Source organism: Macaca thibetana, chromosome 10, assembly GCF_024542745.1.
Source record: "Macaca thibetana thibetana isolate TM-01 chromosome 10, ASM2454274v1, whole genome shotgun sequence".
NCBI classification, from domain to species: Eukaryota; Metazoa; Chordata; class Mammalia; order Primates; family Cercopithecidae; genus Macaca; species Macaca thibetana.
Window position 1 is genome coordinate 35481977 of NC_065587.1, and position 27359 is coordinate 35509335.

At 40.0% G+C, this 27359-nt stretch overlaps 2 pseudogenes; both read left to right on the top strand.

The window, feature by feature from the left end:
* The first annotated feature begins 2095 nt into the window (after positions 1 to 2095).
* Positions 2096 to 2836, top strand: LOC126929700 (protein FAM133B-like; annotated as a pseudogene).
* Positions 2837 to 9151: 6315 nt separating this feature from the next.
* On the top strand, positions 9152 to 22375 carry LOC126964087 (uncharacterized; annotated as a pseudogene).
* The last annotated feature ends 4984 nt before the right edge of the window (positions 22376 to 27359 follow it).

The following is a 27359-nucleotide window of genomic DNA, read 5'->3' on the forward strand; positions in this document are numbered from 1 at the left end:
ACAGATCCTCGCCACCAATGGAACACAGCTGGATGGAGAATGATTTTGACGAGAAGAAGGCTTCAGATGATCAAAGTTTTCCAAACTAAAGGAGGACGTTCAAACCCATTGCAAATAAGCTAAAAACATAGTAAAAAGATAGATGAATGGCTAACAAGAATAATCAGTGTAGAGAAGTCCTTAAATGACCTGATGGAGCTGAAAACCGTGGCATGAGACCTACGTGATGAATGCACAAGCTTCTCATATCCAGCCAAGCTAAGTTTCATCAGTGAAGGAGAAATAAAATCCTTTACAGACAGGCAAATGCTGAGATGTTGTCACCACCAGGCCTGCCCTACAAGAGATCCTGAAGGAAGCACTAAACATGGAAAGGAACAACAGGTACCAGCCACTGTAAAAACATGCCAAATTGTAAAGACCATCAATACTAGGAAGAAACTGCATCAGCTAATGAGCAAAATAACCAACTAACACCATAATGACAGGATCAAATTCACACATAACAATATTAACCTTAAATGTCAATGGGCTAAATGTTCCCATTATAAGACACAGACTGGCAAATTGGATAAAGAGTCAAGACCCATCAGTTTGCTGTATTCAGGAGACCCATCTCACATGCAGAGACACACATAGACTCAAAATAAAGGGATGGAGGAAGATCTACCAAGCAAACGGAAAACAAAAAAAGGTAGGGGTTGCAATCCTAGTCTCTGATAAAACAGACTTTAAACCAACAAAGATCAAAAGAGACAAAGAAGACCATTACATAATGGTAAAGGGATCAATTCAACAAGAAGAGCTAAGCATCCTAACTGTATATGTACCCAATACAGGAGCACTCAGATTCATAAAGCAAGCCCTTAGAGACATACAAAGAGACTTAGACTCCCACACAATAATCGTGGGAGACTTTAACACCCTACTGTCAACATTACACAGATCAACGAGACAGAAAGTTAACAAGGGTACCCAGGAATTGAACTCAGCTCTTCAACAAGTAGACCTAATAGACATCTACAGAACTCTCCACCCCAAATCAACAGAATATACATTCTTCTCTGCACCACATCACACTTATTCCAAAATTGACCACATAGTTGGAAGTAAAGCACTCCTCAGCAAATGTACAAGAACAGAAATTATAACAAACTGTCTCTCAGATCACAGTACAATCAAACTAGAACTCAGGATTAAGAAACTCAATCAAAACCTCTCCACTACATGGAAACTGAACAACCTGCTCCTGAATGACTACTGGGTATATAACGAAATGAAGGCAGAAAAAAAGATGTTCTTTGAAATCAATGAGAAAAAAGACACAGCATACCAGAATCTCTGGGACACATTCAAAGCAGTGTGTAGATGGAAATTTTTAGCACTAAATGCCCACAAAAGAACACAGGAAAGATCTAAAATTGACACCTAACATCACAATTAAAAGAACTAGAGAAGCAAGAGCAAACACATTCAAAAGCTAGCAGAAGGCAAGAAATAACTAAGATCAGAGGAGAACCGAAGGAGATAGAGACACAAAAAAACCTTCAAAAAAAATCAATGAATACAAGGGCTTGTTTTTTGAAAAGATCAACAAAATTTATAGACTGCTAGCAAGACTAATAAAGAAGAAAAGAGAGAAGAATCAAATGAAAGCAATAATAAGTGATAAAGGGGATATCACCACTGATCCCACAGAAACACAAACTACCATCAGAGAATACTATACACACCTCTATGCAAATAAACTAGAAAAGCTAGAAGAAATGGATAAATTCCTGGACACATACACTCTCCCAAGACTAAATCAGGAAGAAGTTGAATCCCTGAATAGACCAATAGCAGGCTCTGAAATTGAGGCAATAATTAATAACCTACCAACCAAAAAAAGTCCAGGACCAGACGGATTCACAGTTGAATTCTACCAGAGGTACAAAGAGGAGCTGGTACCATTCCTTTTGAAACTATTCCAATCAATAAAAAAAGAGGGAATCCTCCCTAACTCATTTTATGAGACCAACATCATCCTGATACCAAAGCCTGGCAGAGACACACACACAAAAAGGAGAATTTTAGGCCAATATTCCCCAGCACCATGGGGAAGCAGGACAATTGGGTGGCCTATATGAACCCAATAGCAATGGCAAGATCAAAGGGTCCAGTCCAGTCTTCAGGGCCAACAATACAATGTTATCTGAATTGACCAAGGCCTACCTGGGAAGAAGTAAAAGAGCAACTAGAAAAGAAAAAGAAAGGCTCCAAGGCTTTGGCTGAATTTGAAGAAAAAATGAATGAGAACTGGAAGGAAGAACTGGAAAAACACAGGGAGAAATTATTAAGTGGAAGTAAGAGCTCATCCAAAAAAAGACAGAGAAAGAAAAATGAAAAGAAGAAGTCTGGTAGGTATTCATCTTCTTCTTCATCAAGCTCTGATTCTTCCAGTAGTTCTGATTCTGAAGATGAGGATAAGAAACAAGGAAAATGGAGAAAGAAAAAGAAGAACCGTTCACATAAATCTTCTGAAAGCTCCATGTCAGAAACTGAACCAGACAGTAAGGATGGTTTTAAAAAGAAAAAGAAGCCAAAAGATGGAACTGAGAAAGAAAAGGATATTAAAGGACTCAACAGAAAGAGAAAGATGTATTCTGAAGATAAACCTTTATCATCTGAGTTCTTGTCACAATCAGAGTATATTGAGAAGGTGTGAGCAAAAAAGAAGAAAAACAGTGAAGAACGAGAAAAAGCAACAGAAAAAATGAAAAAGAAAAAGAAGCATAAGAAACACAGCAAGAAGAAGAAAAAGAAGTGTGCTAGTTCAAGTCCTGACTCACCATAACGTTAAGAAAAATCAGGATTCCCTTATAAAGAAAGTGCAATGCCTGAGGAAATTTCAATTGTGAAAACTACAACATACTTACTAAAATGTATGAATTTTCTTGTCTTTAGAATTATTCCTGGACTATTCAGTAGCCACTCAGATGTCACTGTGTGAAAGGGCCATAAATGTTGGCTGCTGCTTGAACATCTATTTTTTTTTCTTCCAGTGCTTGATAACTCTGTGAGATAATACACTGTGGTTATACTCGTGGTTAAGATATTTGGGAATAAAATCAATACTTTTGACTAGAAGTGTCTAAGGATAAACCAACAGATATTGAATCTAGATGTATCTTTAAGATGTAATCAGAAATGACCAGATGACTCTAGTTAAAATTTTTGAAGGAGGGATTACATTAATATTTAAAAACCCTTACTCTGTAAGTAAGTGTATTTTAATTTTTTCCCCTCATATACTTTTATTTACCAGGGGAAGGACCTTTTAGGGTTGGGGGGTGGCTTGCTATCTCTTTAGCTAGCAGAATAGTGTGCCTTTGATCCTCACACATCCTATATTATGGACACAGTAGCAATGCTTCACGGGGAGGTCAGAGCTGGCTACCAGCAGTCTTGCCCTTTACTGAGCTTAGTGTTATCCTTGGATGCTGTCATATGCTGCTTTGAGTGAACCAGAGAAACAGCCATTTGCAGCATGAGAAAGCCCCAAAAGCTCTGAGATTTACCTACACTTCAATAATAATGAATATTTTTTAGCATTAGAAGGTGTTATGTCATTTGAATTAATTTTGATTACACTTTGGCTTGGGAGAGGAATTATTTTAAATAGACGCTGGTTCTTTTTGAACTTGAGAGCTAAATATTCTAAAATGCATGTTTAACACTAAGTTTTAACCAGTCAGGAAAATTTTATGTAACCAGTGATAGTTTATTTTTTGTATGAATTTTGTTTAGCCTGCAATGTTTGGCTTTTGTTAACTCCTCACTCTTGCTGTCTTAAGTTCATTACTGTGTTTAATGGCCTACTTGCCAAGATATTTAGCATGTAAAAAGCAGGGTTTTCATTTAAGAAAAAAAAAAGGCTTCATATTGAAAGCTGACATTTGCAATAACAAGTTGAGTGGCCAGCCTGGTATGCTGTGTCTTATTGCCTGAATCTTAGTAAATGTAATGTTTAAAAAAAAATTGCCAAAGATATCAAAAATATGAAAGCTTCAAAGACTGTATGTAGCAATGTAAAAAACAACCACTTTAAAAAAAATTTGGCGATTATTCAAAATGTTATAAAGAGTATCACCATATGACTCAGAAATTTTACTCTCTGGCCGGGCGCGGTGGCTCAAGCCCGTAATCCCAGCACTTTGGGAGGCCGAGACGGGCGGATCACGAGGTCAGGAGGTAGAGACCATCCTGGCTAACACAGTGAAACCCCGTCTCTACTAAAAAACACAAAAAACTAGCCAGGCGAGGTGGCAGGCGCCTGTAGTCCCAGCTACTCGGGAGGCTGAGGCAGGAGAATGGCGTGAACCTGGGAGGCGGAGCTTGCAGTGAACTGAGATCCGGCCACTGCACTCCAGCCTGGGCGACACAGCGAGACTCTGTCTCACAAAAAGAAAAAGAAAGAAAGAAATTTTACTCTCTGTTATGTACTCAAAAGAAATGAAAGCCTATGACTACACAAAGATTCAAATGTAAATGATCAAAGCAGTAGTATTTATAATAGCCCCAAAGGAATAATACCAAAATATTCATTAAATAGTAAAAGAAAAAAAATAGTATGTGCTTCTGTCCATGCAATAAAATACTATTTGCCAAATTTAAAAAAATGAACTAATGATACCTGCTATGTCAGGAACAAACCTCGAAATTATCAAAGTAAGTTAAAAGAAACCAAACCAAATGAGCAGATAATTTATGATTTCACTTAAAATAACTTTTAATTCGAGGATTAGATGTGAAAACAGATTAATGATTGCCTGTGACCAGGGAAATAAAATCAGTAAGTACTAAAGGGCTGAATTTCTTTTTCCATAGTAATAAAATTATTTCAAAATTAGATTGTGATTATGGTTGTCTGTAAGTATATTTTAAAAAATTGGAATTGTACACATAAAATATGTGATGGTTTTGTTATAAAATCATATCCCAGTAAAATGTTTCCAAAGGAAACATGCCACAGATAAAATGTACTACTGTTGATTTTTGGAGAACTAAGTCACAGACTCTAAAAACCAAACCCATTTATTGTTCATCTCAAGGCATGTTAAATTAAGAGGAAAAGACAAAGATATAGTTATAACATTAAAATGTTCATAGCAAATAGTTATAAGAAAAAATTTAAGTTTGTAAAAGGTATTAATAGATAGAAATTATCTGGTTAGATTTACCAGGCCAGAAATGTGAATTAAATAATAGTACTTTATTGAAGACCACTCTGAGTCACAGATTATTAGAAATTTGTAATGATGTCATCATAAGGTTAAAATATCCCTTACCAAAAATGACTCAGAGAAAAAATGTTAAATAAAGTGTGTTGGTGGCACCCATATCCATAGTTGCAGGTACTTTTAGTGTAAGACCAATTAGAAAGCTGCGCATTTTTCCCTCATTTGTAACCAATTTCAGCACTTGAATCCATTATTGAACTCCTAAATTTATTGATAAAACATGTGAGCAGTTTTTTGACTTGTTTTTATTACAAAACATGGCTAATATACAGTATGTGAAAGTTTCCATAAAATTATTAAATTATTTATTTCAAAGTTATAAAAATAAAAAGTTTTAGCAAACATAGCAAGAATTATACACTAACATTTATCATACATACCTATCACAAGGCTTCAGCAATTATCATACTTTTATTTTTCATTTTTAACTATCAACTTCAATTATTCTGGTAGTATTTTAAAGTAAGTATATTACATTTTTCAGTTTGTAGAAATTTGAGTATCTGTATCTAAGAAATAAAAAGAAAAATAATAAAAACATTATTATAAAATCTAATTAAATACAAATATTTCCTAATATTATTTTAAACAGTTTCTTGATTTTTTTATGTGCAAAACAGTAGATTTAGCAAACACTGAGACTTTATGAGAAGTAACAATTTAAGTGTAATATTTATCCTAGAGACTCAAAGTGAATATAAATGAATATATCTTTAGTTAATACAGCTTAAAAACACTGTATTTGTAAAAACACATTTTGAAGATGGCTGACACCTTTATTACAAGACATGGGGTATGTATTGTAAATAAGAAGTTTAAAAGTCCATGGAAAAGAGATTTTCCACCAAAGAGTCTATAGGAAATAAACAATTTTGGTTTTTCTGAACTCAGGATATGAGGCCAGCTTTTAAAACTCTGATTTAAAAGAGCCATCAAGACCCTAAGCTGGATGAGAAAGTCATCAGCAGATCTCATTTTTCAACTCTGTTCACCAGGTCGCATATCTAGCAAAACGTCCCCTTTCATGTCAGGTTTTTTCTGTGAACTCAGAATGACCACTGTCCCTTAGTATACAGCCCTGCAGTGGACCCCAAAATAACAATCAATCAGGTCCAGAGGTGCTCATTGTGGTCTTTCCAGAATATAATGATATTAGGACAATAATTCTCCCCTTGTAAAATTAAGAAAATATGAGAATATTTGCCTAATTTTTGATAACATCATACTGTGAGCCATTAAAAAAAGGAAGAATTTAAAAAGTAAGGGATTATCTGGATCCTAGGGCACAGAGATACCCTTCAAATAGAATAGTTTCAAGCACAGTTTTACATGTGGACTTCCTGTGCGCAAGAAAAGAATGTGTGAGTCAATAGTTGAGAAGTCTGTAGGTTGCAGGATTTTAAGGAATCAGAGAGACCGATGGGGTTCAGGAGGATATTTATTAATTATTTAGGTGCACCAACCCAGTTGGATTAACATCCAAAAGACTGAGACCTGAACAAAGAGTTAAGTTACCTTTTAAGCATTTTGTGGGTCGGGGGAGATTTGTGCAGGGGGAATCATACTACAGAAGCAAGAAACAAAGACAGCTATTCAATTGAGACATGCATTATATCATTTCTTACTTTTCAAGGAAAAACCTGTTCTGTGACTTGAGTTTATCTGTCTAGTGACCTTGCAACTGCACAGCTAGGGAAACAGGGTCTTCAAAATGCATGGGAAGGGAGAAGAGAAGATTCACTGGCCACAGAAAAACAAGCAGTTCGTTTTTAAAGGTGAGTTGGGTTTTCTTACATACAACTGAGTTTCTGCTTACACACTCTTTAATTACTTTTGATTCCTATTTCATTCTCCATTTCAGTGGTTCTTATACCAGAGATGTTAATAGAAAGCACCACTATTTGCCACCTCTTTGTGGAGCTGAGCTGCTTCTTCTACTGGCAGCGGTTGATAGCTGGTTAATACCATCAACTTCGTGGCAGTGTATTGGGCTGCTATTGCCTCCATTGTTTACTGAATACTCCTAATAAACCCGGACAAAAGGCAAGGGAGGAAGAGGCAAGTGCCAAGGATAAGCAATAACCTACTAATATGGGTTTTGACGTTTTCAAAGGCTGAGAACCATCCTCCAAACAAGGAATCCGGGGACTACCTAGACCAAGTCTGAACTGGAACATGGGCCAGCTTACACATTGTAGCTGTGATTTCTATGACAATTATTGTGAATTTCTTGGCCATTACTATGGATTTCTAGGCAAGAATTGGTTAAATTTTCCACATACTCCTTCTTCTAAGGCAAAGAGGTCATTTAAAGCTAGCCTATTTTGATATATAGCATTTCTCATTTGTGTTGCTTGTATTGCCAATAAATCTAATGCCCTTGATGATTCATTGGTTATGATATCAAGGACTGCCTGCAACTTTATGATGTGGTTGAGGATATAGACTGTGGTGTGGTACCCTCATGACCTTTCTTGCCCCCAGGTAGCTGGCCCATAGCATTTAATGATTCTTTCAGGAGGCCATATATTATCCTTTTAGTCTCCTATGTCCACATCCTTTTTTGATATTTGGGTTTATTTTTGTGATTATGCTTTTTAAAGTTCTTCTTTTAATTTTATTATAAAATGGATATTCTAAGGGTTCCCCTTGCTTCAGAGGAATTATAAAGAAGGTTGATTTGTTTGTTTTCAATACACATGCCCCTGTCCATTTAGCCAGCCAGCAGTTGACAGTATGCCCATGATCCATAAATCAAATATAGGCCAGGGCGTGCCTTTCAAGCATTTGGAGCTTCTAGCTGATGCCAAGTGTAGCTTAGAGTAGAGAATGGGGAGAAAGTGTTTGGATCTGATAAGTAGGAGTCATTCAGGCATTTCTCCATAGAGTTTTGTTTTAAGTCTCATCATAATACTGCTGCCCTAAGCAGGTTGTTTCTCCTACTGTCTCTGCAAAAGCCTTTTCCCATCAGGTGATACAGTACTATCCAATTATGAAGGTTTTTAACAACTAACACTGGCTGAGGCTGTTGGTTCACTGTCCGGGTTAAGCGAACTGAAGTTATCTTGTGGCATTAATTTCTTTGACTCCCATGGCCACTTGTTCTCCATATTAGTTTCTGTACATACATAACATGAGGAAATTTTAAAGCTGCCAGTTGTGTTTTCAGCTAGTTGATCAAATAAGTTTTTAGTTGAGGGGGGAAACTCAGGCACTGGCTGATCAAAATGCTTATAGAATGACTTATGAACCTGAAATTGAGGGGTTGGATGCATTTGAGTCCTTCTAGTCTTTTTGACAATTTCCTAACAGGGGATTTAAATCTTAGTTACCATACAAAGGTCCAACCAGACCTAGGAGGAACTCCCTTCAGGACATGACAATAGATAGCTCTTCCCAGGTGGTTGGGGAAAAAAAAAAAAAAAAAACGACAGAGGGGATTCAATAATTGATACGGAGACTCTTGTGGAAGCAGAGTTAGAAAAATTGCCTAATAATTCCTCTCCTCAAAAGTGTGAGCTGTTTGCACTCAGCTAAACCTTAAAGTACTTACAGAATCAAAAAAGACTATCTCAATCCTGACTCAAAAGGTTACATACACCCTCTCTGAAATGAATTTGCTTAAGAACTGTTTTATGGGAATGCATCTTGATTGGGCAGCTTGGTTGTTTTGAAATACTCAGGAAACCAATCCAGCTCTAGGACTCACCTCTGAGTGCAAAGGCAGTGTTGGGCACGCTGGTTAAGGACCACTAGAATCCAGCAGCCTGGACCCCTTTCTTTGTGGTCAAGAAAGGTGGGAAAACAGATGCAGGACTGCTAAATCAGTGAGCATAACTAGTCCGATAAGCCGAGGTCCATGGGTGGTTATGCACCCTGGAAAGGAACTCACTTCTGAAGGCAAAGGCAATGTTGGGCATGCTGGTAAAGGACCACTAGAATCCAGCAGTCCAGTCCCCTTTCTCTGTGGTCAAGAAAGGTGGGAAAAGGGGTGCAGGACTGCTACATTGGTGAGCATAACTAATCTGATAAGGAGAAGTCCATGGGTGGTTACGCACCCTGGAAAGGAATACGCATTAGGACCATAGAGGACGCTCTAAGACTAATGCTCATCAGAAAATGACTGGAGTACTGGCATCCCTATGTTCTTTTTTCAGATCGGAAACGTTCCCCCCAAGGCAAAAACACCCCTAAGATGTAATCCGGAGAATTGGAACCAATTTCACCCTCAGACGCTACGAAAGAAATGACTTATATTCTTCTGCAGTACTGCTCGGCCACGATATCTTTTTCAAGGGAGAGAAACCTGGCCTTCTGAGGGAAGTATAAGTTATAACACCATCTTACAGCTAGACATCTTTTGTAGGAATAAAAGGCAACTGGAGTGAAGTGCCATAGGCACAAATTTCCTTTTCATTAAGAGACAACTCACAATTATGTAAAAAGTATGATTTATGCCCTATAGGTAGCCCTCAGAGTTTACCTCCCTACACCAGTGTCCCCCCAACTCCTTCTCCAACTAATAAGGATCCCCCTTCAACCCAAACAGTCCAAAAGGAGATAGACAAAGCGTTACACAATGAACCAAAGAGTGCCAATATTCCCAGATTATGCCCCTTGCAAGCAATGGAAGGAGGAGAATTCTGTCCGGCCAGAGTGCATATACCTTTTTCTCTCTCAGACTTAAAGCAAATTAAAATAGACCTAGGTAAATTCTCAGATAACCCTGATGACTATATTGATGTTTTACAAGGGTTAGGACAATCCTTTAATCTGACATGGAGAGATATAATGTTACTGCTAAATTAGACACTAACCCCAAATGAGAGAAGTGCCACCATAACTGCAGCCCTAGAGTTTGGCGATCTCTGGTATCTCAGTCAGGTCAATGATAGGATGGCAACAGAGGAAAGAGAACCATTCCCCACAGGCCATCAGGAAGTTCCAAGTGTAGACCCTCACTGGGACACAGAATCATAACATGGAGATTGGTGCCGCAGACATTTGCTAACTTGCATGCTAGAAGGACTAAGGAAAACTAGGAAGAAGCCTATGAGTTATTCAATGAAGTCCACTATAACTCAGGGAAAGGAAGAAAATCCTACTGCCTTTCTGGAGAGACTAACGGAGGCATTGAGGAAGAATACCTCCCTGTCACCTGACTCTATTGAAGACCAACTAATATTAAAGGATAAGTTTATCACTCAGTCAGCTGCAGACATTAGGAAAAAACTACAAAAGTCTGTCTTAGGCCTGGAGCAAAACTTAGAAACCCTATTGAACTTGGCAACCTCGGTTTTTTATAATAGATATCAGAAGGAGCAGGCAGAAAGGGACAAACAGAATTTTTAAAAAGGCCACCGCTTTAGTCATGGCCCTCAGACAAGCGGACTTTGGAGCCTCTGGAAAAGGGAAAAGCTGGGCAAATCGAATGCCTAATAGGGCTTGCTTCCAATGCGGTCTACAAGAACACTTTAGAAAGATTGCCCAAGTGGAAGTAAGCTGCCCCCTCGTCCATGCTCCTTATGTCAAGGGAATCACTGAAGGCCCACTGTCCCAGGGGACAAAGGTCCTCTGAGTCACAAGCCACTAATCAGATGATCCAGCAGCAGGACTGAGGATGCCGGGGGGCAAGCACCGGCCCATGCCATCACCCTCCCAGAGCCCCGGGTATGCTTGGCCATTGAGGGCCAGGATGTTAACTGTCTCCTGGACACTGACGTGGCCTTCTCGGTCTTACTCTCCTGTACCGGAAACTGTTCTCCAGATCTGTCACTATCCGAAGAATTCTAAGACAGCTGACAGCCAGTCACTAGATACTTCTCCCAGCCACTAAGTTGTGACTGGGAAACTTTACTCGTTTCACATGCTTTTCTAATTATGCCTGAAAGCCCCACTCCCTTGTTAGGGAAAGACATTCTAGCAAAAGCAGGGGCCATTATACACCTGAACATAAGAGAAGGAACATCCGTTTGTGGTCCCCTGCTTGAGGAAGGAATTAATCCTGAAGTCTGGGCAACAGAAGGACAATATGGATGAGCAAAAAATGCCCATCCTGTTCAAATTAAGCTAAAGACTTCTGCCTCCTTTCCCTACCAAAGGCGGTACCCTCTTAGACCCAAGGCCCAACAAGGTCTCCAAAAATTGTTAAGGACCTAAAAGCCCAAGTCCTGGTAAGATCATACAATAGCCCCTGCAATACTCCAATTTTAGGAGTACAAAAACCCAATGGTCAGTGGAGGTTAGTGCAAGATCTCAGGATTATCAATGAGGCTGTTGTCTCTCTATACCCAGCTGTACCTAACCCCTGTACTCTGCGTTCCCAAATACCAGAGGAAGCGGAGTGGTTTACAGTCCTGTACCTTAAGGATGCCTTTTTCTGCAGCCCTGTACATCCTGGCTCTCAATTCTTGTTTGCCTTCGAAGATCCTTTGAACCCGATATCTCAACTCAACTGGACTGTTTTACCCCAAGGGTTCAGGGATAGCCCCCAACAATTTGGCCAAGAATTAGCCCAAGACTTGAGCTAGTTCTCATACCTGGACACTCTTGTCCTTTGGTAATGGATGATTAGCTTTTAGCCACCCGTTCGGAAACCTTGTGCCATCAAGTCACCCAAGTGCTCTTAATTTCCTCACCACCTGTGGCTACAGCTTTTCAAACCAAAGGCTCAGCTCTGCTCACAGCAGGTTAAATACTTAGGGTTAAATTATCCAAAGGCACCAGGGCCCTCAGTAAGGAATGTATCCAGCCTATACTGGCTTATCCTCATCCCAAAACCCTAAAGCAACTAAGAGGGTTCCTTGGCATAACAGGTTTCTGTGGAATATGGATTCCCAGGTACAGCAAAATAGCCAGACCATTATATACACTAATTAAGGAAACTCAGAAAGCCAATACCCATTTAGTAAGGTGGACACCTGAAGCAGAAGCAGCTTTCCAGCCCCTAAAGAAGACCCTAACCCAAGCCCCAGTGTTAAGTTTGCCAACGGGGCAAGACTTTTCTTTATATGTCAAAGAAAACAACAGGAATAGCTCTGGGAGTCCTTACACAGGTCTGAGGGATGAGCTTGCAACCCATGGCATACCTGAGTAAAGAAATTGATGTAGTGGCAAAGGGTTGGCCTCACTGTTTACAGGGAGTTGCAGCAGTAGCAGTCTTAGTGTCTGAAGCAGTTAAAACGATACAGGGAAGAGATCTTACTGTGTGGACATCTCGTCTTGTGAACAGCATACTCACTGCTAAAGGAGACTTGTGGTTGTCAGACAACGGTTTACTTAAATATCAGGCTCTATTACTTGAAGGGCCAGTGCTGCAACTGCACACTTGTGCAACTCTTAACCCAGCCACAATTATTCCAGACAATGAAGAAAAGATAGAACATAACTGTCAACAAGTAATTGCTCAAACCTACGTCATTTGAGGAGACCTTCTAGAGGTTCCCTTGACTGATCCCTACCTCAATCTGTTTACTGATGGAAGTTCCTTTGTAGAAAAAGAACTTCAAAAAGTGGGGTATGCAGTGGTCAGTGATAATGGAATACTTGAAAGTAATCCCCTGACTCCAGGAACTAGTGCTCAGCTGACAGAACTACTAGCCCTCACTCGGGCACTAGAATTAGAAGAAAAAAGGGTAAATATATATACAGACTCTAAGTATGCTTACCTAGTCCTCCATGCCCAGGCAGCAATATAGAGAGAAAGGGAATTCCTAACTTCCGAGGGAACATCTATCAAACATCAGGAAGCCATTAGGAGATTATTATTAGCTGTACAGAAACCTAAAGAGGTGGCAGTCTTACAGTGCCGGGTCATCAGAAAGGAAAGGAAAGGGAAATAGAAGGGAATCGCCAAGCGGATATTGAAGCTGAAAGAGCCCCAAGGCAGGACCCTCCATTAAAAATGCTTACAGAAGGACCCCTAGTATGGGGTAATCCCCTCCGGGAAACCAAACCCCAGTATTCAGCAGAAGAAATAGAATGGGGAACCTCATGAGGACACAGATTCCTCCCCTCTGGATGGCTAGCCACCAAAGAAGGAAAAATACCTTTGCCTGCAGTTAACCAATAGAAATTACTTAAAACCCTTCGCCAAACCTTCCACAGAGGCATTGATAGCACCTATCAGATGGCCAAATTATTATTTACTGGACCAGGCCTTTTCAAAACTATCAAGCAAATAGTCAGGGCCTGTGAAGTGTGCCAAAGAAATGATCCCCTGCACTGCAGGCTGTATATTTCAATCCCTCTATCTTTAACCTCCTTGTTAAGTTTGTCTCTTCCAGAATTGAAGCTGTAAAACTACAAATGTTCTTCAAATGGAACCCCAGATGCAGTCCATGACTAAGATCTACCATGGACCCCTGGACCGTCCTGCTAGTCCATGCTCCGATGCAAATGACATCAAAGGCATCCCTCCTGAGGAAATCTCAACTGCACAACCCCTACTATGCCCCAATTCAGCAGGAATTACCTCCCCAACAGCACTTGGGATTTCCTGTTGAGAGGAGGGAGTGAGAGACAGGACTAGCTGAATTTCCTAGGTCAACTAAGAATCCCTAAGCCTAGCTGGGAAGGTGACTGCTTCCAACTTTCAACACGGGGCTTGCAACTTAGCTCACACCTAACCAATCAGATAGTAAAGAGAGCTCACTAAAATGCTAATTAGGCAAAAACAGGAGGTAAAGAAATAGCCGATCATCTGTTGCCTGAGAGCACAGTGGGAGGGACAACGATCTGGTCATAAACCCAGGCATTCCAGTTGGCAATGGCTACCCTCTTTGGGTCCCGTGCCTTTGTATGGGACCTCTGTTTTCACTCTGTTTCACTCTATTAAATCTTGAAACTGAAAAAAAAAAATGCCTCACAAATTATTTCATAGAACTTACTGGTGCTTTTATCTGCACCCTGAAGAAGTTCCTGAGATTTTTTAAATATTGATTGCCTTTTTCTTTTACCATCCTTTAACCTTTGCAGAAGTGCTTCTCGGCACCTTTGCAGGTGCTCAAGCTGAACTGCATCATCTGGGTCCTAGTGGGAGTCCTCCTGTCCTCTTAAGAGGCATGAGCACAATTTGGATATGACCAGACCTAAGACAGCCTGCCTGATTTTTCATTTTGATTTCACCTTCTTGGATGAGACTGGGAGCATGTATCCATTTGAACTTAACTCCTTAGGGGCAGTTAGCCTTGGTAAAGGGGGTAGATTGGAATGTAAGGAGGAGGGGTCTCTATTCCCTTCTGTGGTTCTTGCAAAGCCAGTTTTTCTGCCTTTTCTGAGACTCTTTATTTGTCTCCATAGCTTCTGGGGCAGCTGATTTTTACTTTCAGTTTTGCCTGGGAGGTGCTACAAGCCTCCATGATTCCTTTAACTCTGTAGCTGCCAGCGCAGCTGATTTCTCTTGGCATGAACTGTGAGCATTCCACAATAAACTGCTAGGCAGGGCTGCATTCATTTAGCCATGAGTCAATATAAAAGACTAGGTCTGAACACCCTGGCTGTTCTCTGATCCTAGTCACCATGTTAAAACACACGGCCAAATTCTCTGTAATGCCTTTGGCAAGCCATCTGACACTAAAAGAGGGTTATTCTAATTCACAGTATGTCCTTAACTTTTGAACATTCAGTTTCATGCTATAATCACCTCAATTCTTTTTAAAAATTATTTATTATGCATTTCAAAGGAGTTGGTTTTGATGCTTTCCTTCTCATTTCCTCCATTGCGGTGCACTTTCACTCTTACTTTCACTTTTGGGTCCACCAGACTGGTCCTATTACGGGAGTTTCAGACGCTGCTTAGCCAGGAACGTGCCTTCCCCGTCACAGCCTGCTGCAGCTGCAAAGCTGGTCCTATCGGCCATATGCAGCATCCTAGATCTGATTTCCCCCACACTCACCTCAGAGGACACAACCCACACTAACGGATCTGTGCCTCCCCACGTCACTCTCTGCATTGACCTCTACAAAGACTGTCTCTTTCACACACTTTCATACACCTCCCTGCCCCAGGGCTCCTCATCAGATGAAATGAGCCTCTCTCATGTCCCAGGTAGGTTCACATGCACCCACACATTCCCAGTTAGGGTGGCAAGCCACTCTTGCCACCTTGCCAGCAAGCTCTACCTTGCTGCACTTGCTGCTCTGTCAGCCCATTTCCTCCCTTTTATCAGTTCCAGTGTTAATGGGGACACGAGGTTCATCCAAATTGGCAAGCCACTCCTGCCACCCCCAGTCACTCTGAGTTGGATTTGTGGTCATTTCCTGGGAGTTGATCAAGTTCCCCTTTGTCCTTATGGGACAGGCTTTCTTGTCTTGGGTCTGTACTCCTTACTGTGATTCCTGAAGTGCTGGTATCATCCAGCAACCCCATCCCTGGTTCCATTGTGCTGCCAGGCAGGGCCCAGGTTTCAGGAAGAGCTGGTTTCCATCTGGGTGAAGCTCTCCCATGGCATGCCTTGGATGCCTCTTGTCTCCCAGCCCCAGGGCTCTAGTCCTGCAAGCAAAGGAGAAAGTAAATGTTTTGTCTCCAATTCCAGGCAAGCCCCTAGAAATGTAGCAGAGTTTTAAGGAATCAGAGAGACTGATGGGGTTCAGGAGGATACTTATTAATTATTTAGGTCCACCGGCACAGTCGGATAAACATCCAAAGGACTGAGTCCTGAGCAAAAAGTTAAGTTACCTTTTAAGCATTTCATGGGTTGGGGGAGATTTGTGCAGGGGGAATAATGCTATAGAAGTGAGAAACAAAGACCATTATTCAATTGAGATATGCATTACATCATTTCTTACTTTTAAAGAAAAAAACATGTTTTGCAACTTGAGTTTATCTGTCTAGTGACCTTGCAGCTGCACACCTAGGGAAACAGTCTTCACAATGCCTGGGAAGGGAGGAGAAATAAGGCTCACTAGCCACAGAAAAACAGGCAGTTAGTTTTTAAAGGACTCCAGCTCATTCTCTTTCCTAGGGGGAGCTGGGTTTTCTTACATACAACTGAGTTTCTGCTTACACATTCTAGTTTCTTTTAATTTCTGTTCAATGTAGGACCACACTAGAATTCACACCGAAACTTTTTCTAAAGATGGGTGAGGACTTGGGAGACTCTGATTCACAAAGGCATCTGAGTGTGCAGTCTCTGTAAACCAGCTGTGGAGGAAAAACTAAATATTAAATTTGAACTCAATTGAACATAGACACAAGCAATGGTCACCAAGTTCCAGAACAGGTTGCATGAGTCCCTTGATGCATTCATCCAGCACTGTTTTGGAGAACTGTATTTCAATCTCTTCATCTACATTAGTTATTAAAACACAACAGATGATTGCAAAAACAGGTTGACCTTTTTGTGTTCCTTGAGCCCAGTCATGAAAGGCCTTTCATAGGTCCTCCTGTAACTTGTTAAATATGTATGTTTAGCTAACCTATTCAGCATAAAGTTGCCCATGACTGGGCCTCATGCCAACAACTAGTTATGAAAATAGCTAGGGTCCCAGAGCACGCCGAAGCTTCATGAGACCTCCCCTTGTCTGTATGAGGAGAAGTGGCCGATTCTGGAGTCTAGGCTGTCATTTTCTGGTCTGGTGGTGAATCCTCCATAGTCTGGTGAGTGCAAATATATGTACGTGTTTTCCCTTCTCCCTTTCCCATTGTAATTTGCTTATTACATCTATTTGCTTATTATATCATTTGCTTATTATATCTGCGTGGCCATCTACATGGGATAAAAGTTGTTTACCCTTAAAGGTATTGTGTTTGTGTCTTTTCTTCTCCCCTCACACGTCTCCCACACAGAACATCAGCCAGGACCAGTTCAGTGGTCTTATCAGGAGAAAGTTAACTGAAATCTGCAATCAAAGCTATAGTTATGACTGGTGAAATAGAGGCTCAGCAAGTCAGTCATCTGGTGGAGATGAAAGTTGCTTTAATATTGCTTATTTCAAGGATAGTGCTTGCTTAGCTGCTAGAGAAATAGAAAAATCTTGTGGCAATTGGAACATAATATATCCTTTACATGTCAAAGTGTATGATTTAAACGATGCCTGGCATAACCTTAGGTCCTCTTTAAAATTTGTTTTCTTATTGCCACAAATAGTATGCTCTGTCAGCCTTATGATCTTTATTTTACATTATGGCTAGTTAGCTTTTGTGTCTAAACCATAAAAGAGAGGGTGTATATTGAGGAATGTCTTACCTCTCATTCAATTATGGCTGTAAACTAAGTTTTTAAGTTTTTCTCTGGTTTCCTTTGACCCCAAGTGTGGGGTTCTACTCAGTCAGTGGGGGATTAGAATGTTATTTTAATTGTACAGCTTTCTTGATATTTTTGGCCCAGACAATTCTTTTTTGCAAGGAAGCAGTTTTTTTCCTTAGTAGAGTCTTTACTGACAGTTGTCAGTACAAATAATCAGTTATCTACTAAAAAAAACCAGAGAGTCAGACAGGTTTTCAAACATTGGCAAATGTCTCAGGGAGGAAAAAATGCCCCACTAGAGAAGCACTGCTGTATTCCTGTGTGTACGTACACACAGCACCAGGCAGTTCTATGTATGATAATCTGGGACTGTAAAAGTGACTATATAACCCTCTACATTCTGTCACATTACTTACAATTTAAAGTGAGCATCTTTTTCTATGACTTAAAAATTGTCATTTTTTTTAGTTGGGAGCTACCTTTAGCATTTTTTTCCCTTTGTATTTTTTAATATTGTTACATAATAATTGTATATATTTGTGGTGCATGGGTGATATTTTGATACATGCATGCAGTGCTCGGTGATCAAATCAGGGTATTTAGAACATCCATCACCTCAAACATGGATATTATTTTCTTCATGTTTGAAAAAATTTCTTTGTGTTGGAAGAATTTAAAGCCGTCTCTTCTAACTATTTTAAAACATATTAAAAATTAGTGTTTAACTATTATTATCCTAATGTGCTGTCAAAGACTAGAAATTGTTCCCTCTATGATAAAAAGTTTAGGCTTTGTCCCATGGACAATATGACAGCACATGACTTAGTGGTCATCTCGGAAATTCTCTGGATAACTTTGGAACAGTCCTGGCTGAGCCAGGTGGCTGTTGCAACAAACAGTAGGAAAGCCCCTCCCCTTAATACACCCTGAGCCAGCTGTCACTACAGGGAAAAAACCTCCAGACCTGAGGGCCCCAGGAAACAATGACAGTTCCCACTGACATGCAACCTGCACTTTGCTCAGTACCCTCCACATTGAGCCTGACCCAGTTTTACCCAAGGGCTGTAAGGTGGGACAATCAGTATCCATTTATTTTAAAACATTCAGTGAAGCTTTGGGCTTAATGTGAGTGAAGGGATCCTGAAAGCTGGGATCCCAGATCCACCACTGCCCAGTCCTGCAAGTGGTGAGAGTTACCTCACCTTCACTGGATTTGATTTTGCCCTCTGTGAAATGGGGCAGTGCTAACTGATTACTCACATATCTGGGATGCATGGGAACTGTCAATGAACTGAGTGCTCCACACAGTGCCTGGAGCTCAGAATGTAGATCGGGGAGGAGGATGAGCCGTGATTCTGAAGGAAGCCCCAACACAATTTAGCCCTTCCATCTAGTAGCCGGGCCCCAATACAGAGTCCTATGTCAGTGACAGGGCAAACTAAGACCAGCTCAATCTCAGCCTCTTCCTCAGTAGCAGGGCTCAGCCAAGGCACTTGGGGTTTTGGTTCATTTTCTGCAGCTTCAATGTAAAGAATATTGTGAGACTTTTACTAGAACCACTGAAAATCAGAAGAAGAAGAGACAACTCTTCTCCATCTCCCTGAGAGCTCTTCCCCAGAATGTGTTTATCCAGAGAGGAAGGGAAATATTTATTTTTTGTAAATAGTAAATGCTAGAGTTGAATATTATATTAAAATGTCATTCTACTACGAACTCGGAGTTGTGGTTGTGGTTCTTTTTATTTCACTTGTGTAAACTTAAATGAGATAGAAACTCTAACATTTCTCCTTGAATTATGGAATCCTAAAGAGTCAGCAGCATAATGTATGAGGAAGAAGAGAAAAGCAGCCATACTTTCTGGCTGCTGGATAAGACACGCAAGTCCATCTTTCTCAGAGCACATGTTCATTTTAGTATTAACCCAAGGAAAGAGTGAAGATAGCCCCTTCAAAATTCCAGAATTAATAATTTGAAGGTATTTTCACAAAGCATAGCAACAGTCTTGGAAATATAGATTTCTTTTTTTTTTTTTTTTTTTTTTTTTTCCTTTTTGTTTTTGTGGAGATCGGGGTCTTGCTATATTACCCAGGCAGGTCTCGAACTCCTGGGCTCAAGCTATCCTCCTGCCTCTGCCTCCCAGAGAGTTGGGATTACAGGCGTGAGCCACCGCGCCCGGCCAGGAAATATTGATTTCTTTAAAAAGCAGCTGCAGAGATCAGGAGGGTGAATACTTTTCTATGATTTTACCAAAAAAAAAAAAAAAAAAAAAAATCAACTTCTGTTTCACTTGCTGAGGTTTCTCTTAACCAACTATGGGGCATTGTCATTTTTTCTTCCAACTCTGGAGTTGCATCAGGTCTATGTGGAAAAAATATATATATAAATAAAATGACCATTGTGAAAAGGAGAAAGCTAGGGAAAGCCTATAGACAATGGATGCAGGGCAGGAAGGAAACTTCATTCTCAATATTCTTCTGGGGGCCTGTGATTGAGTCTTTACCTTAGACATAAATCCTCCCAGAGTTTTGTCTCTTATCTTAGAATTTCTATTCTTTTTTTAAGCTTGTTTCTTATCTAGGATGAAAGAATTGTAATGCCACTTTATGGTTACACCTGGGCTTTATTCTGTAAACATTTTTGCCATCTATGAAGTAAAATTCCCAGCATTAGGACAATTCTTTATCCAATTCTTATTTTTACTTATTTATTTGTTTATTTATTTATTTGAGATAGAGTAGAGTCTTGTTGTGTCACTCAGGCTGGAGTGCATTGGTGCAATCTCAGCTCACTGCAATCTCCACCTCCTGGGTTCAAGAGATTCTCTTGCCTCAGACTCCTGAGTTGCTGAGATTACAGGTACCCATCTTCATGCTCAGCTAATTTTTTTTGCTTTTTAGCATGTTTGGTAAATTTTGTATTTTCAGTTTCACTATGTTGGTCAGGCTGGTCTTCAACTCCTGACCTCCAGTAATCTGCCCGCCTCAGCCTCCCAAAGTGCTGGGATTACAGGTGTGAACCAATTGTTTCTGAGAAATAAATTATCTGAAAGTCCTCAAGCCTTTTTGTCAGGCACATCTTGGTCTTTTCTTCCTGGCTGGGGTTCGATGAATCACAAGTGAGCATTATTTTTCTATATTCGTCACCAGTGATAATCCCTGCACCCTTTATTTTTGATTAAAAGAAATCCAAAATGGAGATAGTTATTTGAGAGGTCTCTAAAGAGAAACTAGGATGGCAGATGGCATGAGGAGTTGAATTAATACTCATACAAGCCCAGGTGGAATTTTACCTGTTCGAACTGGGAAAATTACAGATGTCCTAAAAAGACAGCTGCATTTGACTTGAATTGTTTATACTGAGCCTGATCACACACCTCCTGAAGAGACAGCTGTGCTAAATTAAGCTGATGATTGCTTAGATACATTCTAAGCTGGCAACCAACCATTGTCTGTCATAGACTGTGCTAAAATCTTTCACTTGAGTAAACTCGCAGTAAAACTTTATAAGCCCCTCCCTAACCTCATCTGAATGGAACATGATATAGCTTCTTGCTAAATTTGCATCTCCCAGACAGCAATTATAAAAAATCATGATTAAAATGCCTCTTATTTTGTTTATTTTCCACAGGGTTTTAGTTTCATCTTTTAAAACTGCTTTTTTCAAGAAAGCATAGAGCCCATTTTCTTATCTGGAGAGAATCGCAGACACAAGGCCTTTCAAAAGAGCCAACTAAAAATACATACATACATATAAGCAGCAAGAATTTAAGACTCAAAATATTAAATATGTTACAAAAGTATATAAGCAATAGAATAAATGGAATGAATAGCAAAATGGATAAAATCAACTGTGAGTCAAAAGCCTGAAAGTTCAGGTGAAGGTGTTGAAAATGCTTTAGAAAAAACTAAAGACATCACTTTTTATAAAAATAAAGAGCTGGGCTCAGTGGCTCACACTTGAAATTTCAGCTACTTGGGAGGTTGAGGATCAATTAAGGCCAGAAGTTTGAGACAAGCCTAAGCAAGACCCCTGTTACTAAAAAGTTTTAAAAATTATTTTGGCATTGTGGCATACACCTGTAGTCTCAACTACTTGGAAGGTTGAGACAGGAGGATCACTTGAGCTCAGGAACTTGAGGTTACAGTGAGCTATAATCATGCCACTGTACTCCAGCCTGGAGTGTGGCAAAATCTAGTCACAATAAAATAAAGAAAAATAAAATAAAATAAAATCTAGTCACATTAAAAGAAAGCACAATTATCAAGGACAAAAATAAAATTGTACAACTTGGTAATAGAAAAAAATAGAGCAATTGCAGGGGAAAGGGGTTGAAAGTATAATTTCCTTTTTATTTTCTTAATTAGTCCTTACTTAGACTTTTTCACTTAACTAAAATTTTCTTATATTTTGGTGCCCAGTTAACCCCAGGGCATTTTTAATTAATTTGTTTAAAGATAGATACTCACATAAGCTTTCCATTGTTTGCAAATTACAAGAGCCAAATTTTAAATAAACGTTTGACCTCTAAATTTTCTAAATAGCAAAATTTAATGAAACAAAAATTATAAAAAACACTTTGTAAAACGTTTAGTATGTAACTGCTATTTCTAACACATAATAAATCCAATTATGGCAGAGACTCACTCTGTTGTTGATAATCTCTCTGTTATATGACTGCTCCTTGGGGTGCTTAAACCTCAGCAAGAAAGAATATATAAATGTCTGAACATTGCTTTAAAAAGACAATATACATTAAATGTAGAGATACGTGTCCAGCTTATAAAACTGTGCACTTTTTCCACTGCAGGCAAACTGGAACCTGGATACTCCAGGGTCACAGCTCATGAGAACATAGGGCTGGACTGTGAGAAAACAAGCAGCCCAGAGGGTGCCCAAGATGGCTGAATAGGAACAGCTCCAGACTCCAGCTCCCAGCATGAGCGATGCAGAAGACAGGAGATTTCTACATTTTCAACTGAGGTACTGGGTTCATCTCACTGGGCATGTGGACAGTTGGTGCTGGTCAGCCAGTGCAGCCCAACCAGTGAGAGCTGAAGCATGGTGAGGCATCGCCTCACTTGGGAAGTGCAAGGGGGAAGGGAATTCCTTTTCTTAGCCAAGGGAAATTGAGACACATGGCTCCTGGAAAATCGGGTAACTCCCACCCTAATACTGTACTTTACCGAGGGTTTTAGCAAATGGCACACCAGGAGATTATATCCCACACCTGGCCTGGAGGGTCCCACACCCACAGAGCCCCCCTCATTACTAGCACAACAGTCTGAGATCTAACTCCAAGGTGGCAGCAAGGATTGGGGAGGGGCGCCCACCATTGCTGAGGCTTTAGTAGGTAAACAAAGCTGCTGGGAAGCTCGAATTGGGTGGAGCCCACCGCAGCTCAAGGAGGCCTGCCTGCCTCTGTAAACTCCACCTCTGGGGACAGGGCATAACTAAACAAAAAGCAGCAGAAACCTCTGCAGATGTAAAAGTCCCTGTCTGACAGCTTTGAAGAGAGCAGTGGTTCTCCCAACATGGATGGTGAGATCTGAGAACAGACAGACGGCCTGCTCAAGTGGGTCCCTGACCCCTTAGTAGCCTAAGTGGGAGACATCCTCCACTAGGTGCAGACCGACACCTCACACCTCACACGGCATGGTACACCTCCCAGAGCAAGAATCAGACAGCAACACTCGCTGTTCAGCAATATTCTATCTTCTGCAGCCTCTGCTGTTGATATCCAGGCAACAGGGTCTGGAGTGGACCTTAAGCAAACTCCAAGAGACCTGCAGCTGAGGTTCCTGACTGTTAAAAGTAAAAGTAACAGACAGAAAGGACACCCACACCAAAATCCCATCAGTACGTCACCACCATCAATGACCAAAGGCAGATAAAACCACAAAGATGGGGAAAAAGCAGGGCAGAAAAGCTGGAAATTCAAAAAATCAGAGGGGATCTCCCCCTCCAAGGGAACACAGCAAATCACCAGCAATGGATCAAAGCTGGACGGAGAATGACTTTGACGACTTGAGAGAAGAAGGCATCAGTCGATCAAACTTCTCAAAGCTAAAGGAGGAAGTATGTACCCAGCGCAAAGAAACTAAAAAATCTTTAAAAAAGAATGGAAGAATGGATAACTAGAATAATCAATGCAGAGAAGACCATAAACAAACTGATAGGGATGAAAACCATGACACAAGAATGACGTGACAAATGCACAAGCTTCAGCAACTGACTCAATCAACTGGAAGAAAGAGTATCAGTGATTGAAGATCAAATGAATGAAATGAAGTGAGAAGAGAAGTGTAGAGAAAAAAGAGGAAAAAGAAATGAACAAAGCCTCCAAGAAATATGGAATAATGTGAAAAGACCAAATCTACGTCTGATTGGTGTGCCTCAAAGTGAGGGGGAAAATGGAACCAAGTTGGAAAACACTCTTCAGGATATCATCCAAGAGAACTTCCCCAACCTGGTAAGGCAGGCCAACATTCAAATTCAGGAAATACAGAGAATGCCACAAAGATACTCCTCGAGAAGAGCAACTCCAAGACACATAATTGCCAGATTCACCAAAGTTGAAATGAAGGAAAAAATCTTAAGGGCAGCCAGAGAGAAAGGTCGGGTTACCCACAAAGGGAACCCCATCACACTAACAGCAGATCTCTTGGCAGAAACTCTACAAGCCAGAAGAGAGTGGGGGCCAATATTCAACATTCTTAAAGAAAAGAATTTTAAACCCAGAATTTCATATCCAGCCAAAGTAAGTTTCATAAGTAAAGGAGAAATAAAATCCTTTACAGACAGGCAAATGTTTAGAGATTTTGTCACCACCAGGTCTGCCCTACAAGAGATACTGAAGGAAGCACTAAACATGGAAAGGAACAACAGGTACCAGCCATTGCAAAAACATGCCAAAATGTAAAGACCATCGATGCTAGGAAGAAACTGCATCAACTAACGAGCAAAATAACCAGCTAATTTCATAATGACAGGATCAAGTTGACACATAACAATATTAATCTTAAATTGAAATGGACTAAATAGTCCAATTAAAAGACACAGACTGGCAAGTTGGATAAAGAGTCAAGACCCCTCAGTTTGCTGTATTCAGGAGACCCATCTCACATGCAGAGACACACATAGGCTCATAATAAAGGGATGGAGGAAGATCTACCATGCAAATGGGAAACAAAAAAAAGCAGGGGTTGCAATCCTAGTCTCTGATAAAACAAACTTTAAACCATCAAAGATCAAAAGAGACAAAGAAGGCCATTACATAATGGTAAGGGGATGAATTCATCAGGAAGAGCTAACTGTCCTAAATATATATGCACCCAATACAGGAGCACCCAGATTCATAAAGCAAGTCCTTAGAGACTTACAAGGAGACTTAGACTCCCATACAATAATAATGGGAGACTTTAACACCGCACTGTCAACATTAGACAGATCTATGAGACAGAAAGTTAACAAGGATATCCAGGAATTGAATTCAACTCTGCACCAAGCGGACCTAATAGACATCTACAGAGCTCTCCACCCCAAATCAACAGAATATACATTCTTCAAAATTTGACATTAAATACTTATCATTTTCTATTTGGCTTATTTTACATGGTATAATGTCTTCAAGTTTCATCCTTGTTGTGGCATGCATCAGCATTGCATTTGTTTTGCGATAGAGTCTCTCTTTGTCACCCAGGCTGGAATGCACAGCAATGCAATCATGACATTGCTGCCTCAACCTCCCTGGGCTCAAGTGATCCTCTGATTCAGATGGACCTCCCCTGTGGCTGGGATTACAGGCACATACCATCACCCTCAGCAAATTTTTATATTATTCGTAGAGATAGAATTTTGCTATTTTGCTCAGGCTGGTCTCAAATTCCCAGGCTCAGGAAATCCTCTCATCTTTGCCTCCCAACGTTCTGAGATTATGAGCATAAGCCACCATGCCCATCAACATTGCATCATTTTAAGGCTAAATAATATTCTGTTGTGTGTATATACTATATTTTCTTTATTTGTTTATCTCTTAGAAGATATCTGGACTTGTTTTTACATTTTGTACTGTAAATGATGCTGCTATAAAATTTGGTGTGAAAGTATCAGTGCATAAGTGAATAAAATTTTAAAACCTGAACACATATCTGCATGTAGTTCTTAGAGTGAATAATAGAGGCCACTCACAGTGGCTCACACCTGTAATCCCAAAACTTTGGGAGGCTGAGGCGGAAGATCACTTAAGCTCAGGAGTTTGAGACCAGCCTGGGCAACATGACGAAATCCCATCTCTACTACAAATTCAAAAATTAGCTGGGTGTTATGGATTTACAGCCAAATTATACCAAACATACAAAGAAGAGCTGGTACAATTCCTATAGAAACTCTCCCCAAAAATTGAGGAGGAGCGTCTCCTCTCCAATTCATTCTATGAGTTCTCATTCTCAACTCTATTTATATATATAATATATATAAGTATATATTGTATGTATATTTAAATATATAATATATATTCACATATTTATATATTTTTGACAGAGTGTCGCTCTGTAATCAGGCTGGAGTGCAGTGGTGCAATCTCAGCTCACTGCAACCTCTGACTCCCTGGTTCAAGGGATTCTCCTGCCTCACCTCAGCTTCCCAAGTATCTGAGATTACAGGCACTTGCCATTATGCCCAGCTAATTTTTGTAATTTCAGTAGAGATGGCATTTCACCATGTTGGCCAGGATTGTCTCAATCTCCTGACCTCATGGTCCACCCGCCTTGACCTCCCAATGTGCTGGGATTACAGCCATGAGTCATTGCGCCTGGCCTATATGAATTTTAAATAGTTTTTTCTAGGTCTGTAAAAATTTTATTTGATAGTTTGATAGAAATAACATTGAATCTGTAGATTGCTTTGTGCAGTATAGCCATTTTATCATATTGGATCTTCCTATCCGTGAGCATGAGATGTTTTCCATTTGTTTGTGTCTTTTCTAATTTCTTTGAGCAGTGTTTTGTAATTCTCATTGTAGAGTTCTTTCACGTCCCTGGTGAACCGTGTTTCCAGATATTTTATTATTTTAGTGGCAATTGTGAATGGGATGGCCTTTCTGATTTTGCTGTCAGTGTGGCTATTGTTGGAGTACAGAAATGTTAATGATCTTTGCGCACTGATTTATTATCTTGAAAGCTTGCTGAAGTTGTTTATTAACTAAAGAAGCTTTAGAGCTGAAACTACAGAGTTTTCTAGATTTAGAATTATGTTATCTGCAAACAGAAATAGTTTGACTTTCTCTCTTCCTATTTGGATGCTCTTTTTATTTCTTTCTCTTGCCTGATTGCTCTGGTCAGGACTCCCAATGCTATGATGAATAGAAATGGTGAGAGAGGGAATTCTTGCCTTGTACTGGTTTTCAAAAGGAATGCTCCCAGCTTTTGCCCATTCAACAGAATGTTGGCTGTGGGTTTGTTATAGATGGTTTTTATTATGTTCTGCATCTGTTGAGATAATCATGTGCATTTTGTTTTTAGTTCTGTTTATGTGATGTATTGCATTTATTGATTTGCACATGGGGAAGCAACTTTGCATCATAAGGAGGCAGCCTACTTGATCATGATAGATTACCTGTTTGATGTGCTGCTGGATTTGGTTTGCAAATATTTTGTTGAGAACTTTTGTATTGATGTTTATCAAGAACATTGGCCTAAAGTTTTCTATATTTGTTGTGTCTCTGCCAGGTTTTGGTGTCAAGATCATGCTGACCCCATAGAATGATTTGGAGAGGAGACTCTTCTAAATTTTGGGGGATAGTTTCTGTAGGAATTGTACCAGCTCTTATTTGTACATTTGGTAGAATTTTGCTGTAAATCCATAAGATCCAGAGCTTTTTATTTTTTATTGG